Here is a 16,595-nt window from a genome sequence, read left to right as displayed (position 1 = left end):
AAGCATTTAAATTATTTATCTAGTATTTTTTATCATTTTTTAGTTTGATAAATAAGAATATCATTTTTATTTTGGTAAATAAGCCTATTATATTCAATAGACTCTGAAAAGGTTTCTTCCTGTCTTGTTTATCTTTGCAGTTGGTGGTTTTCTGTAATGATTATTGAGTATTTGATCTACCAGTGAGTTTTGTGTTGAGCATATTTTCATGATAGTAAATATTGTCCTTTTGCTTCCAGAATGAAGGACTCCATTAAGTATTTCTTAATGCTTGTCTAGTGGTGATAAATTTTGTCAGATTTTGATTTCCTGGTAAAGACTTTATTTCTCCATTTCTGAAGGATAGATTTACTGGATATAGTATTCTCAGCTGACAGTTTTATTCTTTCAACACTTTCAATGTATCATCCTATTCTTTCCTGGCCTATAAGGTTTCTGGTGATTCCCCTGTATATTACTTGATGCTTTTCTCTTGCTGTTTTTGGAATCTTGTCTTTGACTTCGACAGTTTGACTATAATGTGCTTCAGAGAAGATATTTTGGGTTTGATCTTTCAGATTTGTATCCAAATGTCCAAATTTCTCCCAAGACTTGGGAAGTTTTCAGCTCTTACTTCATTAAGTAGACTTTCTGTACCTTTTTCTATCTCTTCTCCTTCTAGAAATCTTGTAATGTGAATATTTGCTCACTTAATTACATCCCATATGTCCATAGACATTCCTTTTTCATTTTTCTCTGACTTGGTTATTTCAAAAGACTTGTCTTCAAGTTCAGAATTTTTCTCTTCTGCTTGACCTAGTCTATTGTTGAAGCTCTTGTCTTTTTTATTTTGCCTATTGAATTTATTGAATTCTTCAATTCCAAGATTTGTTTGATTCATTTTTATGATTTCTACCTTGGTTGAATTTTTCATTCAGATCATGATTGTTTTTATAATTTCCTTGAATTGTTCATCTGTGTTCCCTTATGTCTTCTTGAGTTTCTATAAGATTATTTTGAATGCCTCTTCAAGTCTTTCATCAATTTTATTATTTTATTTTGAGTCTGTTACTGTGGGGTCATGTTTCCTTGCTTTTTCATATTCCTTGTGTCCCTATGGTGATATCTGCATAAGGGTGGAACAGAACCTTCTTTCAATTTTATGAAGTAGGCTTTGTAGAGAAAGTCTTTTTCCTCTGAGATGTATCCTATAACATCAATTGGGTAAGGTGCTTTAGCTTTTGTTCTAGGTAGATACTATATTGTAGTCTCTGTATGATTTATTTGTAACTTTTTGTGAGTACCTCAGTGGCCTAGGCTACAGTTGCTGCAATGTGGCTTTGCTTAAGCCAAGGATGCCTTGAAAACCAGTCCTTGGGCTTCAAGGGAATGTGTACATACATGAGGCAGCTCTGTTGCTGGAGGGGGTGAGGTCATTGGCAGTGGCAGCAGATCCTGGGCAGGAATGGTTGTATGTGGGCAAATAATTGTTTCACCACTGGAGAGTACATGGCCAGTGACAGGGTCTGTCTTACTTTTCGTACTATAGCCTAAGGATAGTCTTTTATTCATTTCCTTATTCATTCATTCAATACATATTTACTGACTACCTACTAACTATTGTACCAGAAATATAATACTGAATAAGGCAGTCACTTTATAGAATAGAAAATCTAATAGCTGTTAGCTACATAGAGACTTTGGGGCCAGTTTGATTTTGCCTATTCCCTAGGCAAAGATAATAATATTATTGATGGTCTAACTTCTCATCCATTCGATTATAATACAGTGGACCCTCCATGGTTGACGATCTCCCTAAAACTGACCACCTCCTTAAGTTCCCGATACACACCACATGTACATATCAGTACAGTAGGCCTAGTTCCCTATGTTGACCACTCTGTATGTTGATCAGTTTTTTAAAGTTGCTTGAGTGGTGAACTTATAGTGGTTCTACTATATTTAGAAACTACACTGTGTGCTTCTCTTACTTCTCATTTGTATTTACATATTGTGGGCAGAAAGTTAACAAAATCTTCTACCTTTCTGCGTGGAATTTTTTTTTAGATTAACTTCCTAGCTCTGTTCTCCTAGTAACCCAATAAGCATTAAATGTCAAATATGTTTCTAAGCAACACTGTTTACGATAAGTAGGATCCCAAAAGATAACTTGCAATCAACTTGGAATAGTTATAAATGAAGTAGATGAAATGGATGAAGAGAGACACCATGCTTTGGGCTTCCCTTGACTAGGGATTATAGTAAGTGGGAATGCGGAAGTTGTGCTGATGGAGTTATGGGACATAAGAGTAAATGCACACTTGCCTTCTGTGAGTTTCCCCACAATGAAGCTGGCATCAGAGGAGAAAACACATGTGGACACACATGTGGACCGTGGTATAAACTGCTGAGGAATTCCCCCACTTCCCACTGACACATGTGGCTCTTTTCCCACTCTCTGGGAGGCTCTTGCCCAAACTGTCTTCTGAGTCTGAACGTTAACTTGAACGTAAAAAGTCTCTCTGGTGGGCATTGTACTTTTTCCTCCTATTTTTATATCTTTGAAATTTCAGAGTTTATAGTAGCTGCCCAAGTAACCTTTTTCTACATCTTCACATATGCTCATGAAATCTAACAAAAGTAACAACAATATATTGAGTGGGTCTGTAATTTTGTCACTTCTATTACTTCCTGCCAACCAGTTCTCAAAAAGCATGTTGTTATGATAACACTTTGCATTTGTATTCCCCACCTTACTAGTGTTCTGTACTTAAAACACTTCATAAGCGTGTCAGTTTGGGAAATTGAAGATTCACTTTTACATTAGCACAATATTACAATGGGTAGTTACTCTCATCCTACAAAGTCTTCCCAATCCAATGCAACAAAAATGGTTTGAAATATTAAAAATTAAAATATGGAAAGTGTTTCATAATGGATTAGCCACTTTAAAATCAAATGCTTGGAAAAATTTTAAAAGTTAATGAAATAGAAGTTTGCAATGACTCTGAAAGAGACTACTAGAATCTCTCATAGGGTTTGAAAAATAATGACATTCTCTTTTGCCTGAGTTCATTTTTTAAAATAAGCCTTTTCTTTTCTTTACTACTGGAAAGAAGGCAGATTTTGCCTGAACATATAAGAAAATACTTTCTAATAATAACAGCTGCTCAAGATAAAAATGACTGTTTTGAGTATTAATGAAGTTTTTCATTTCTAAAAATCAAAGGAGGTAATTGATTAAATTTTCTGAAAATTTCCAATGCTGAAAACCTCCAATAGAAATAGAATGACATAGCTTTGTTCTCACAATAAATCTTTATTGAGACGCTAAACATAAAGCATAAATATTTTTGAATTTATTAAACACACTTTTGTGTTTAATAAACACATAACTCAGTAAAAGTAAATTAAATTAAAGAAAATAAAAGAATCTAAGGGTAACTTTGCAGAATTTAGAAAAAAATAAGCAATGAAAGGTAAGTGAAGAGGCCAAAAAGAAAATGGAGAATATCTTTTCTTAGAAGAATTGTATCTTAGGATGCAGCAAGCTTTGGCTGGGGAGAACTTTAGAAGCTTCTTGGAATGAAAATAGAGGCCCCTACAAACCAAGAAGCAGGACTGAAAAGAGCAGGTGGTCCTTGACTCACCACTGGCCTTTGCTTTACCCAGTGTGCAAGCTTAGGGCCACATCTGAATTATTTAGGACATTAGTAAAAGGGTTTTGGAAAGCCCATTTGTAAAAAAAAAATTTGATTAGCTGACTAGAGAAAAGAGAATCTTTCAGGGAAAGTACAAGCCCTAAAATGGGGTTTTATTGTGTTTCTGCTATGTGTTGTGTGATCTGGATTATCTTTCACATGTATTCACAAAAAAGTTTCAATTAGCACCCTATGTGATGCATCTGTTTGGGTGTTGCTATTTATACAAAGTGCTAAGTATGGTCTTCAAGTATATACAGGATGAAAAGAAGGTTGACCCACAAAAGCCCCCAATACCTGGATCACATGACAAAAGAAAGAAAAGAAAGAAAGAAAGAAAGAAAGAAAGAAAGAAAGAAAGAAAGAAAGAAAGAAAGAAAGAAAGAAAGAAAGAAAGAAAGAAAGAAAGAAAGAAAGAAAGAAAGAAAGAAAGAAAGAAAGAAAGAAAGAAAGAAAGAAAGAAAGAGAAAGAAAGAAAGAAAAATACTGGAGGCAAATCAAAGAAAATGATGAGAAAAGTAAAGCATACACTACACACAACTTCCTCTTAAAATGAAGAAAAGATGCCTCTAGCAAACATCACAGGGTCAAGAGGAGGAAACCGGTTTCTGGGGGGCCACGACCCCAGTCACTGTGAAGAGCGAAGAGGACGCAAAGAGCAGAGAGAACAGCTGCGCAAAGCTGGGGTGGGAAGGGCAGGACCCCGTGCAAAATAAAAACGTGAGGCCTCTGTTCAAAACGCAGGAAAACAGTGCCAGACAGCACACTAAAATACAATGCATTTATTTTCTCTTTTAGGATACAAAAATATGTTTATCTTACATTTTAAGACAAGAGAAGGAGTGAGACAGGAAAGGGGGGAAGAGAGAGAATAAAGTAAGTAGATGGCGTGGCATCCCAAAAAAAGAAAAGGAAGAATACCCACTAAAGTATTTTTCTTTTAAAAATCGCCTTGCTTATTGCAATCAGTGTAACTGGCTTATTGTACCCTCAATGAATCCCCAACAATAAAAAAAAAAAAGAAAAAAAAAAAAATCGCCTTGCTTATAAAATAGGTTAGTGATAATTCTCATATATGGGTAACAACAAAAACTTAAAAAATGGCAAAAAATTATAAAACTAGGGGGGGTCTCACAATTTTCATATAATACAATAAATAATTTATTTTTTATTTTATTTTATTTTTTTAAGACAAAGTTTCACTTTATCGCCCTCAGTAGAGTGCAGTGGTGTCACAGCTCACAGCAACCTCCAACTCCTGGGCTTAAGTAATTCTCTTGCCTCAGCCTCCTGAGTAGCTGGGACTATAGGCACCTGCCACAATGCCTGGCTATTTTTTTGTTGCAGTTTGTCCGGGGCCAGGTTTGAACCCACCACCCTCGGTATATGGGGTTGGTGCCCTACTCAGTGAACCAAAGGTGCCACCCACAATAAATAATTTATTAATGTGATAATATGATTGCTCATAAGATTTTTCAGACTTTCTTTTTTTACAAATTCATTTGTAGATCATCAAAATCTATACTTCCAGCAACTTCATGTTCAGTTGATATAATACAAAATAACATTGTCACTGTTGATAAAGGATTGCAGGTAACTTATAATGATTTTTAATTTTGAGAAGGAACTTTGTGCTGACGCCACCATTAAGAGTATGTTATAACCGGGCACAGGGGCTCACACGTGTAGCACTTTGGGAGGTCGATGCAGGAGGATTGCTTGAGCTTAGGAGTTTGAAACCAGCCTGACCAAGAGTGAGACCCTGTCTCTACTAAAAATACAAAAATATTATGGTGGGTGCCTATAGTCTCAACTACTCAGGAGTCTGAGGCAGGAGGAGTTTGAGCCCAGGAGTTTAAGATTGCTGTGAGTTATGATGTCATAACACTCTACCCGGGATGACAGAGTGAGGCTCTTGTCTAAAAAAAAAAAAAAAAAAAAAGTATGTTATAGACTCTGACAACATTAGATATGTTTCTGACAAATTATTTCACTTAAGTTGTAATATATCTAGAGCTGATGAATCTCACGGAACAATTTTTCTAATACTTGAATTGTTCATACACATCAGTTACACGGAAATCTAATTCTAAATGTTAATTTATATAATGGCATTTTAATGTTTCCTCTGACTTTTCCTATAACTTGTAAATGTGCTACAACAAGAAGCCAGTAAGTTGTTTCATGATTTGTACCTACTTCAAAATGCCTGCGTCTGCATTCTGTCACTGTACCTTCGATTACAAGGGCAAAACTAATTTCAAAATTGTGTTCCTCACTAAAAATCAGTTCATGAGAAGCTTCAAATGAAAATAGTGTTTTTTTCCATCCAGTATGATAACGCTTCAACTTTAATCTCTATTTATAAGTCTGTGAATGTTTGCTTTGTAACGTAGTAGCAGCTCTGAAAACCAGAAATTCCAAATCTTTGAAGAACTCTAAAAACTCTTTGAAATGCTTTATTGCAAAGTCCGTAAGCACAGTTTTACTTTGTATTGGCTTACTGACAAAGCTGCCTGAGCACTGGCTGTTCCTGTTCTGGTGCTCAGACGGGGAAGTTCATATTTGTGCATAGGGCCTAGGCAGAGACTCCTACGCACAGAGAGGGCAGGCAAGCCAGCCTTCCACCCCTGGTCTTTCTGCCGCCTTCGTGTTCTCTCTCCCGGACGCACAGCCACTGCCTGTGCAGATTCTGCCCCTGCTGACACCACAGCGCCCCCATCTGAGCCCAGCCCAGGCTCAGCCACCTCCGTGGGGTGTAGCACTGCGGCCTGGGCATTGCCACCGCGCGCTCTGCAGGGAGTCCGTCTCAGCTGAGCTGCTCCCGCCCACAGCCCCGGGTGCACACTGCCGCCAGGCACTGTCCATCGGACTTGACCTGCAAAACACAAGCTCAAAGATAAATTATGAAAACGCTTAAGTCGGTAAAGGCAAAGCATTAAGCTAAGCAGAGGGCTGCCCTGAGCATGAGACCCGAGAGCAGCCTCAGGAGTCCCCTAAGTCCTCCCTGCCACTGTGTGTCGCGCTTCCTGCAGGGTCTTCTCAGGAAGGCCACGCGGTGAGTCTAAACTTCCGGATTCAAACTCAGACTCCTAACTGAACAACTAGAGTTATGCAGCCCCAGTTAGTTTTCTTCTCTGTAAAATGGCAATAATAATAAGCCACAAGTCAATTACTATAGGAATTGCTTGACAACACTCCATGCAAAGTTCCTAGGATGGTGTCTAGCAGGTGGTAAATGCTCAATAAATTACAGTTCTCAAGATTTTACTACCTCGTGAGCCTCTTTGGAACGCAATTCTGGTGCCATTAACTGCTAACTTTAAGTCTAAACAGGTTCATCTCTCTGTGCTTCAGCTTCCTCATCTGTAATAAAGCTCATCAATTAGAACATGTAAAGAACTTGGAAAAGTGTCTGGCATGTTACAAGTACTCAGTTAAGTGCTAGCTATGAATACTTTTCCTTATCATAACCTACTCCTTACAAGGACCAGAATAGGCATGCGTGGCTATGCCCACTTTATAGATGAGAAGACTGAAGTTGGAACAGGTCGAGTAGCAGTTTACCCAAGGTCACTCTGCCAATGAGGGTAGGACTGGATCTCAGCACAAGGCTAAACAACCTCTATCCAGCTCAGACTGACTGCAAAGGCTAAGCTCATTACCCTTGCTATTTCCAGACACAAAGAACATTCTAGGCGGAAATAATCTAGTTACCTTGGCGGTGAGAGTCCTACATCTCCCACATTACTTTTGCAAATCCACAGTTATAAACTTGTGAATTTAGCTGATTTCCAAGCTCTTTTCCAGCTCTAACATCCTATGAAAGTCAAAACAGTGTTACATCAATTCCTTGGCTTTTCTTTCTTTCTTTCTGGTATACATTTGTTAACTTTCTTTTATTTACGAAATACGTGTATAAGGGGGTATAAATATTTTTGTTACACGAATACTTCATACAATGCCAAGTCAGGGGTGTTAGCGTGTCTGTCACCAAAATAGTGTTCACTGTACCCAAGGTAAGTTTTTATCCCTCCCCCCATCTTGGATTTCAATGTCCTTTATATCTCTTTGTGCCTGTGTGTGCAGGCACACACTTACTGGTGAGAACATCCAGTGTTTGGTTTGTCCACTTCTGAGATACTTAGGATAATGGTCTCCAGAACACGTAAAGAACGTGGGGAAAGTTCTGGTTGCTGCAAACAATTTTACAGGTTTTTTGCATGTGAATTTCACTCACCTGCAGCTTCCCCAGTATACACTGACATATCTGAACCCCCCGTGAGGGGTCAAATCTATCAGAAAATGATGACAGCGTGCAATTACATGACCATGTTGCCTGTCAGCCTCTGACCACAGCCCGAAGTTCAGCATCCTCCCCAGCTTCTGCTGAGCCTGAATGTGATTGTGACCTTAGGGTTCTCTCCCCCTCTTCTTCTCCATTCACCCTTGGGGCCCTGTACCTCAGGAACAAGCATGTTTGGGGAAGGGCTAGGCTTGGGTGGCAGCAGAGAAAGGGTAAAAGAAGACCCCACCCCGACCCCAAACAGTGGGAGAGAAGTCAGAACATTGGCTTGCTAGTCCTGGCAGGAGACAGGTGTTGTTGGCCCCAAACTAGGGACGACAGCCCTTTCCAGTAGCAAATTTAAAGAGGTGACTCACCATAAGCTCTTACAACTGTCATTTTTCAAACTGTGGCATGATATTGGGAAAACCACAATTATACATTTGGTATATATTTGATATCACTTAATATACCTCTGTGTGAGTACCGTGAAACTTGTCTGAGGAAGCGATTAAGTCCGAAAGCTAGAGATTGCCTGTCCTGGCACTGGAGGCTCCTGCTGAAAGTGGGGTCCACCCCTGGGAGCACTGCCAAGGTTGGTGGCATGAGACAAAGTAGCAAACGCCTGCCTCTGGCCAGCCCCACAGTCAGCCCTTGCTGGGAAGAGGCTTGCTCACCCTCCTTGTGAGCAAGAACGCCCTGACGCCGATGAGCCCCAAGAGCACAGGCTCCCAGGTCTCTTGCCTGAATTGCTGCATTTTGTAAAGAAAAGATCATTTCAATGATCCTAGCTCTTTCCTTTTCCTGTAGGTAAGACAACCTTTGACAGGATCAATGATTGTGCTCCATCATCTGTAACCAGATGTACTCTCGCACCCAAACTGTGATGAGATTCTGCTCTAATTCCCAACACAAGCAGAAACTGCACCCGCTGTGAGCTGAAACCCTGCTCTGGAGCAGTTTAACGACACCCTGAAAGATTCCCTCAGGTTGCAATCCTCAGTAAGACTGAAAAAACAAGTTCAACTTTGTTCCGCTATCAAATACTGCTCATTTTACCTAACTCTCTAACTGTCTTTTTGTACCCATTAACCATCCCCACTTTATCCTCCCCCACTTCCTACTACCCTTCCCAGTCTTGGGTAACCATGATTCTGCTCTGTGTCCATGAGATAAATTGTTTTAATGTTTAGCTCTCATATGTGGGTGAGAACACAATGCATGAACCCTTAAAGGTGTTTTACCTTAGGTGTGCACTTGTGCTAGCAACTTTACTGTCTTTAATATTTTAACACTTTTACTAAACATAGGTGAAGTTAATGATAGGTATTCTAAATTGCCACATGACTCTCCATGAGGTACATCACTGTGGATACATGCCATTGTACATTTAGGTATAATGTATAGAGAGTTCAACCCCAAGAGCAAAACCTGATGCAGACTCTGGAGCTTGGGGTTAATGATGTCTCAGTATAGTCCAGAGACTGTAACAAAAGTGCCGGTCCGGTGCAGGATGCTGGTCATGGGAGGCTGTGTCTGTGTGGAGATAGGGTGTACATGGGAAAAGACTGTGCCTTCCGCTCCATATTCAAAATGCTGGAAAAATAATGTCTATTAAAAATTTTCTTTCGACTTTTATTCTTTAAAAATATGGGCTTTTTTCTTTAGTTGACAGTGGGAGGGTAGAAGGACATGGGGTGGGGGGAAGTGGAAGAGAGGGTGGGGGACTGTGCCCCTGATGTAGGAAAGAGGCGCCGTGTGCCTTCCCTGGGGGGTGTGGTCCACCGTGCTCAGGGGTGTCTCCGGAAGCCAGCAACTGGCCCTCAGGTGTGTAGGCCCCAATGGTCCAACAAGGGAAGCTCACAGGGTCTGTGCCAAGAAAATGCCTTTGGATTCGGACAAGAAAATCCATCCATGAAACTAGTATTTCAAATACAGCCTCCTTGCCAGAAATGAAAAATGCTACAAGAAACAGGGCTCAGGTGAAAGCCTATGACATCATGACCCCATGCCCAACCACGCCTGCCTCCGGTGGTGTGCCGGCCTGGAAGGCTGCAGAAGAACATGAAGTAACAAGGTGGAGCTTGGCAGAGAAAGCTCTGGGGCCTAAAGAAGTTGCATTGTCTGCACAGGCTAAGGCGAAATCATATTCTGAGTGACAGAGTGGTCCCCTGCTGTCATCGGCTTTATCACTAGCAACAAGCCATATATAAAACAGAGACTATTGACCATCAAATAGTTGCCACAGTTTTCTTTTGGTGGTAAGAAAAACAGTTTTTTTGTTTTTGTTTTTGTTTTTTTACCACGGCAGTGGTAAGGCCCCCGCCCCCAGCAGCAGAATCCAATCCCAATTCTCTAATGGCTGCCCCTCTTCTCCAGCACCATCTCCATCATCATCTTCTGATGAATGTCAGCCTCTCTCCTGACCTCAAAAATACCCTTCCAGCAAGCAAGACATCAATGCAATATTATCCATAATGTTCTGTTTTAACATTTCTCCCATGTCCTATTTGAACTTTTTATATGGAGTTGTTTTTATCTTCTCTTTGTTTGAATTGAAGAAAAGAGCACATTAGTTTTGGTGACACATTATTAACACTACAAGGGTATTATTAATATTATTGCTATGACAGTATTACACTGTATCATTATTACCACACGTGAGCCATTATACTATGTTGTTGTTTTTATTGCCATATTTGCACTATTCATCAGCGATCTGAGTTATACAAATCCAACCTAAAGATGTTCTCAGAAACATATCTTGTCCATAACCCAAGGACCCCTTTTACTGCTGTTTTTGCATTTTATATAAGTGTGATTACATAGTATGTACTTTGAGTCATTCTTTTGCTTTTTTTTTTTTTTTTTTGAGACAGAGTCTCACTGTGTCACCCTTGGTAGAGTACCGCGGTGTCACAGCTCATAGCAACCTCAAACTCTTGGGCTTAAGTGATTCTCTTGCCTCAGCCTCCCAAGTCGCTGGGACTACAGGCGCCCACCACAACGCCCGGCTATTTTTTTGTTGTAATTGTCATTGCTGTTTAGCAGGCCTAGGCTGGGTTCGAAACCGCCAGCCCCAGTGTTTGCGGCCGGCACCCTAACCACTGAGCACAGGAGCCAAACCCATTCTTATGCTTAATATCATGTTTGTGGAGGGATGGAGGGAGGGGGGTGGGGCCTTAGTGTGTGTCACACTTTATGGGGGCAAGACATGATTGCAAGAGGGACTTTACCTAACAATTGCAATCAGTGTAACTGGCTTATTGTACCCTCAATGAATCCCCAACAATAAAAAAAAAAAAAAACATCATGTTTGTGAGAGTCATCCACAAACTGTGTGTACCAGTCATTCACTCCCTTCCATTGCTCTAGAATATTCCATTGTAGAAATACAGCACAAATTAGCTGGATATGTGGTCTAGTTTGCGGCCATTACAAATAATGCCAAAATGAGCACTTGATACATCATTTAAATGAGGTTTACCAAAATTTCTGAGGGATTTTTCAACCCCAAACTAATTTCCAACTATAGCTCTACTATATTTGACAACCAGACAGTCCCTCGGTTTACGTTTGTCATAGTTTCCAGACAGATGAAACAGATTTTAAAAGTCTTACAAAGTTAGAACTAAAAATTCCAAGTCTATTATTAAAATTATCCAAATGATGAAATACCAAAATAGTAATTATACGAGCAATGAAAAAGACAATGCAAAAAACATAAAAGAAAGAGAAAAAGTGGCACTGTGGATGTCAATAGTCTTCAAACGTATTTGAAAAACACCTAAAACAACTTTATGAATGAAATTATATATCTTTCACATGTTTTTAATCTGGCACCTGTAAACCTTTAAATCATAAATGTGAAAAATTTAAAAGATGCAATTCCCAGGGCACTGTGTACTGCACATGCTTTTAATTATATTTGTATCATTAACATTCATATAAGTCACTTGATGGGATCAAAATCACTATCTGCTGTGCAAAGAGCAAAGCCGCTTGGTTTTCACCGCCAAACCAATGGGCCAAAACAAATTTACATTTACTGCTAGAAAAAGTCTGACTTCGACTTGAAAATGAAAAGTGTTATTATAATATGCGTTCCCGTGACAATCATCTCACTTCTAAATTCTAGCTCTAAGAGAGAGAGAGAAGGCTGTCACCGACTCTGCTGACTCTCCCGCCTGGTGAAAAAGGCGCTACCCTCTATAGCATTTTGCACTGTGGCTAGTTTTGCTTTGCCCTTGTGGAGCTCATCCTCCACAGCCATCTAGTTTTTAATTAGCCAATTGTTGCCCAGAAAGTTTTTGTAACCAGAGCAAAAGCAGAGTAGGATTCAGAGAGGATGTGAAGGACTTTCATCCCAGGTGCTGTAAAACAGGACAAGGTTGGTTCCAGGACAGGTGAGAAAGGAGAACTGGCAGACCACAGGCTGCTCTCATGGGGATCAGTTTTAGGAAAGAGTACACGGGAAGTGTGAAGACCTGCAAATCCACTCCCTAAAAATTTCCCCAATCTGTGTACCTCCTATAAAGCTTTCATGTACACCTGGCTTGGAGGATCCTGGAATATTCTAAATAATATTTAAAAACTCAAAAAAAGAAGTTTACAAGGATGAATACAGTGACTTCCATTTCTAGCTGGAAATGGATGGCTAGATGCTCAAAAAAAGTCTTCCAGTATGGATCTAAAAATAATGCATAATTTTTTTAACTCTTAATCCTAGAAAATAAGAAAGCAAAAATCCTGAGAGCTAAGCCTATCTCCCACTGGTGTTTGTCAGGAGGTGGGGAGGGTTTGTGTTGGCTACCCTAGGTGCTTCTCCGATGGGGAAAACTGACACAAACATGAACTTCTGACAGCTGAGTGGATGAACTGAAAAATGTCCACATGAATCCAGAACCCCAGAAAGGTTGCACCATCAGAGAGTGGACTTGGAACATGATAGGGATGGGGACAAGAGGGAAAGTCCTAGAGAGACAGCAGAGAAACTTACTTGCCATTTATAGACATAAATGAAAAATAAAAAGGCAGCAGGAGGGGGGATCCTTGGAGAATACCCAACCAGAAGTTTGCTATCCCATGTGTTTGGGTCAGAATGTGTACCACCTGTGTTAACTCTACTGCCCCAATAAATCTAAGTCAAATATTTGATTGAAAATGCTCCCAACAGGGCGGCGCCTGTGGCTCAGTGAGTAGGGCGCTGGCCCCATATACCGAGGGTGGCAGGTTCAAACCCAGCCCCGGCCAAACTGCAACAAAAAAATAGCCGGGCATTGTGGCGGGCACCTGTAGTCCCAGCTGCTCGGGAGGCTGAGGCAAGAGAATCGCGTAAGCCCAAGAGTTAGATGTTGTTGTGAGCCGTGTGACGCCACGGCACTCTACCCCAGGGCGGTACAGTGACTCTGTCTCTACAAAAAAGAAAATGCTCCCAACAGAACCACTTTAGTGGTGTGATGGAAATGTTCTGAAGCTGGAAGTAATTCACAACTGGGTGAATTACTGCAACCCAGACCGCACATTTAAAATGGGTGAATTTTATTTTTTTTAATTATTTTTTTATTTTTAGAGTCCCTGATTGGACTCAAAAAATGGGTGATTTTATAGCATGCAAATTATACATCAATAATACTGAGAGAGAAAGAAGAAAGAGAGAGAATCTGTCTTGCTCCTCACCCTCATCACATAGCCACCAACAGGTTTCCTACAGCCAACGCAGGCAGCAAATGCCCTTTAAGAATAGTATTTCCAGTGATCAAGGATAGAACCAAAAACAAAAACAAATCCCAGAAGAAAAAGGTAAAATGAAAAGAAGAAAAAACGTATCTTGGCCCATGAGATACTGGCTGTATTTGAATAATCTTCCAACAAAATTTAAGCATCTTTGGCACAACAATCTAGGTAAAATCTACATAAATTCATTACCATGCCACTTCACATTTTGATTATTCAGGAAAAAAAAATTTTGTTAGAAGTGAGAATGATTTAGAGATAAACAGAAGAGCAAGAACAGACATATAACAACACATCCTTCTGTCTTTTGTGTGACAAGTGGAATGAGGAATGTTGGGCTTGGTGCCCGGAGGCCAGAGAAACGCAGCACGGGGCGTTCCAACCCCGGGCCCAGCCCTGTCCTCATCTTGCTTGTGTCTTAGCTTTCTGGTTACTTTCCCCAACCAGGTGACAGGAAACATGCACCCTGCCTTCTTCACCTCTTGGATTAATTATTCGTATGTGCTATTTGTCCTGTTCTTTCACGTACTTGTTTCCTATTTCTCTTCCTGCTAACACTGCTTTCCTAGTGTCATGGAGGGAACAAATCTGTCTTTACATCAATCACATTCTCCTCTGAGGAGTTCATGATTTCCTTTTGCCAAAATAATACATTTTGGTAAAACTAATATATTTTGTATGTATCATTCGGTAATTGGACTTATTCCATCATTTCACAAAGTAATCCACAAAGAGTATTTTTTTGAGACAGAGTCTTGCTCTGTTGCCCAGGCAAGGGTGCTGTGGCATCATAGCTCTTGGCAACCTCAAGCTCCTGGGCTCAAGTGATCCTCCTGCCTCAGCCTCCTGAGTAGCTGAGACTACCTGTGCCTGCCACAATGTCTAACTAATTTTTCTGTTTTTAATAGAGGTGGTGTTAGGGTGGTCTGGCTTGGGGTGGTCTCAAACTCCTGAGATCAAGCAATCCTCCTACCTCAGCCCCTCGGAGTGCTAGGATTATAGGCTTGAGCCACCACACCCAGCCAAGACAGTAAATTCTTAAAATGAATCTTTTTAAGATAGAAAGTAGGTATACACTAATCCTTTCGTTTGTTTGTTTTTAACATCAAAAAAGAATGCAGGCCATGTGTAAAGGTCAAACAATATACAACATATATCAGAAGAGTTTTCCTCACTCAATTCTGTTCCTTCCAGAGGTAACCGCTGTGAGCAGGTTGGCTCACATCCTTCCAGATCTCCTGTACTTTTCCATCTGTGTCACACACTCGTACTGTGTACAGTAATCATAAATTTAACATCAATAGGAGGATAATAATATACTTTTTTTCTCATTTACCACACCCGGGAGATCTCTCCCTGACAGGAAGCACTTCCCTAACTTCATTCCTTTTTTTCAGCATCACAGAATTCTATTCTAAGATTATATATCATGATAGTTGGCATAGAATGTGCATTGACGTAGGTTCTTATTGTTTACTATTACAAACAAGTCAATGAAAACTCTTTCTGCGCAGGTGTCAATATTCCTACATGATGGATTCCTAGACCTGAAATAATAGTCAAAAGGCCAGACAGCTGCTGCCGTCCAACTTTGTACCATATCCCTTCCATGTGTGAGAATGGCTGACCTCCACACCCTCAAAAGTCCAAGACTCTTATCTTTTTTTAACATGTGGTATACCGATGGATGAGAAAAAGGATATTCCTTCTCAATTTGCTTTTCCATGAATGCCAGAAAATTTTAGTACCTTTTCACATGTTTTCAGTTATTTGTACTGATTTGTCTGAATCGCCTGTGCATTTCTTTGCCCATTTGTCCTACAGCCTTATTCACATTGTGGCTAATTACCAATGGCTGCTTCTTAATGCTAAAGTATCTTCTCCTAGCCTGCTGCTCATCATTTTACTTTGCTTATATTTTCTTAAAATATTTTATTACACAACAACAATATGCACATAATGGAAAATTTGGAAGATTTAAAACAAGCACAAAGGAAAAAAATTAAAATTAACCAAAATTCCACTACCACTACATGATAATAGAAAAAAGGTAAGATGCTGGTAAATTCACTTGCAGTGTTTTTATATTTTTATGCTGTCAAATGAATAAGTTATGTCTTTGAGGGTTTTTTTCCCTCTTGCCTAGACTTAAATTACCAAAAAAAAAAATTTCCAATACTTGAATAGTTATATTTTTTGTAATTACACTCTCATTCCATCTGGGTATCCCATGTCCCAGTTCCATTCTTTGTTTTTGTTTACTGAATTGGAGTTGGGCAGGGTTTCCGGGAAGAGTGACTCATTCCTGTAGCACCTTCTCCCGGTATGTTTTAGCTTAAGGTTTCTATTGTTCTGGTTTCTGCAAACAAGACTCATCTGCTTACTAATCTCCAGTCAGCTCTCACTGGTAGCCCCTATCTTTTTTCTAGCACAACTAGGCTTTTATTTGCATTTTTATATCTTCTATTTCATTTCAATAAAATTTTGGAAGAAAATAGGCTCAGCCAGCTATCTGGAATGGAAGCATCTGTGTATATTTGCCTTCAGAAATATTTTATTATAAAGTAAAAATATGCACATCATGGAAAATTTGGAAGATACAAAACAGGCACAAAGAAAAAAATTAAAATCAACCAAAATTCCACTACCACTACATGGTAATAAAAAAAAATGTTAAGATGCTGGTGAATTCACTTGCAGTGTTTTTAATGCATGTAAATAAAATTTTCATAGGGTGGTGCCTGTGGCTCAAAGGGGTAGGGCACCAGCCTCATATGCCAGAGGAGATGGGTTCAAACCCAGCCCTGGCCAAAAACCGCAAAAAATAAATAAATAAATAAATAAAATAAAATTTTCATAGAAAATTAGAATCATAGCAGATATTCAGTCTCATA

General features: G+C 39.7%; 1 long non-coding RNA gene across 1 annotated transcript in view; it reads right to left on the bottom strand.

The window, feature by feature from the left end:
• Positions 1-16,595, bottom strand: part of LOC128563798 (uncharacterized) — a 106,905-nt gene that overhangs the window by 88,502 nt on the left and 1,808 nt on the right. The gene's annotated exons all lie outside the window — the stretch shown is intronic.

The sequence above is a fragment of the Nycticebus coucang genome, chromosome 13 (assembly GCF_027406575.1).
Source record: "Nycticebus coucang isolate mNycCou1 chromosome 13, mNycCou1.pri, whole genome shotgun sequence".
Taxonomy (NCBI): domain Eukaryota; kingdom Metazoa; phylum Chordata; class Mammalia; order Primates; family Lorisidae; genus Nycticebus; species Nycticebus coucang.
Note: the sequence above shows the minus strand (reverse complement) of the source record. Positions and strands in the feature narration are given on the sequence as shown.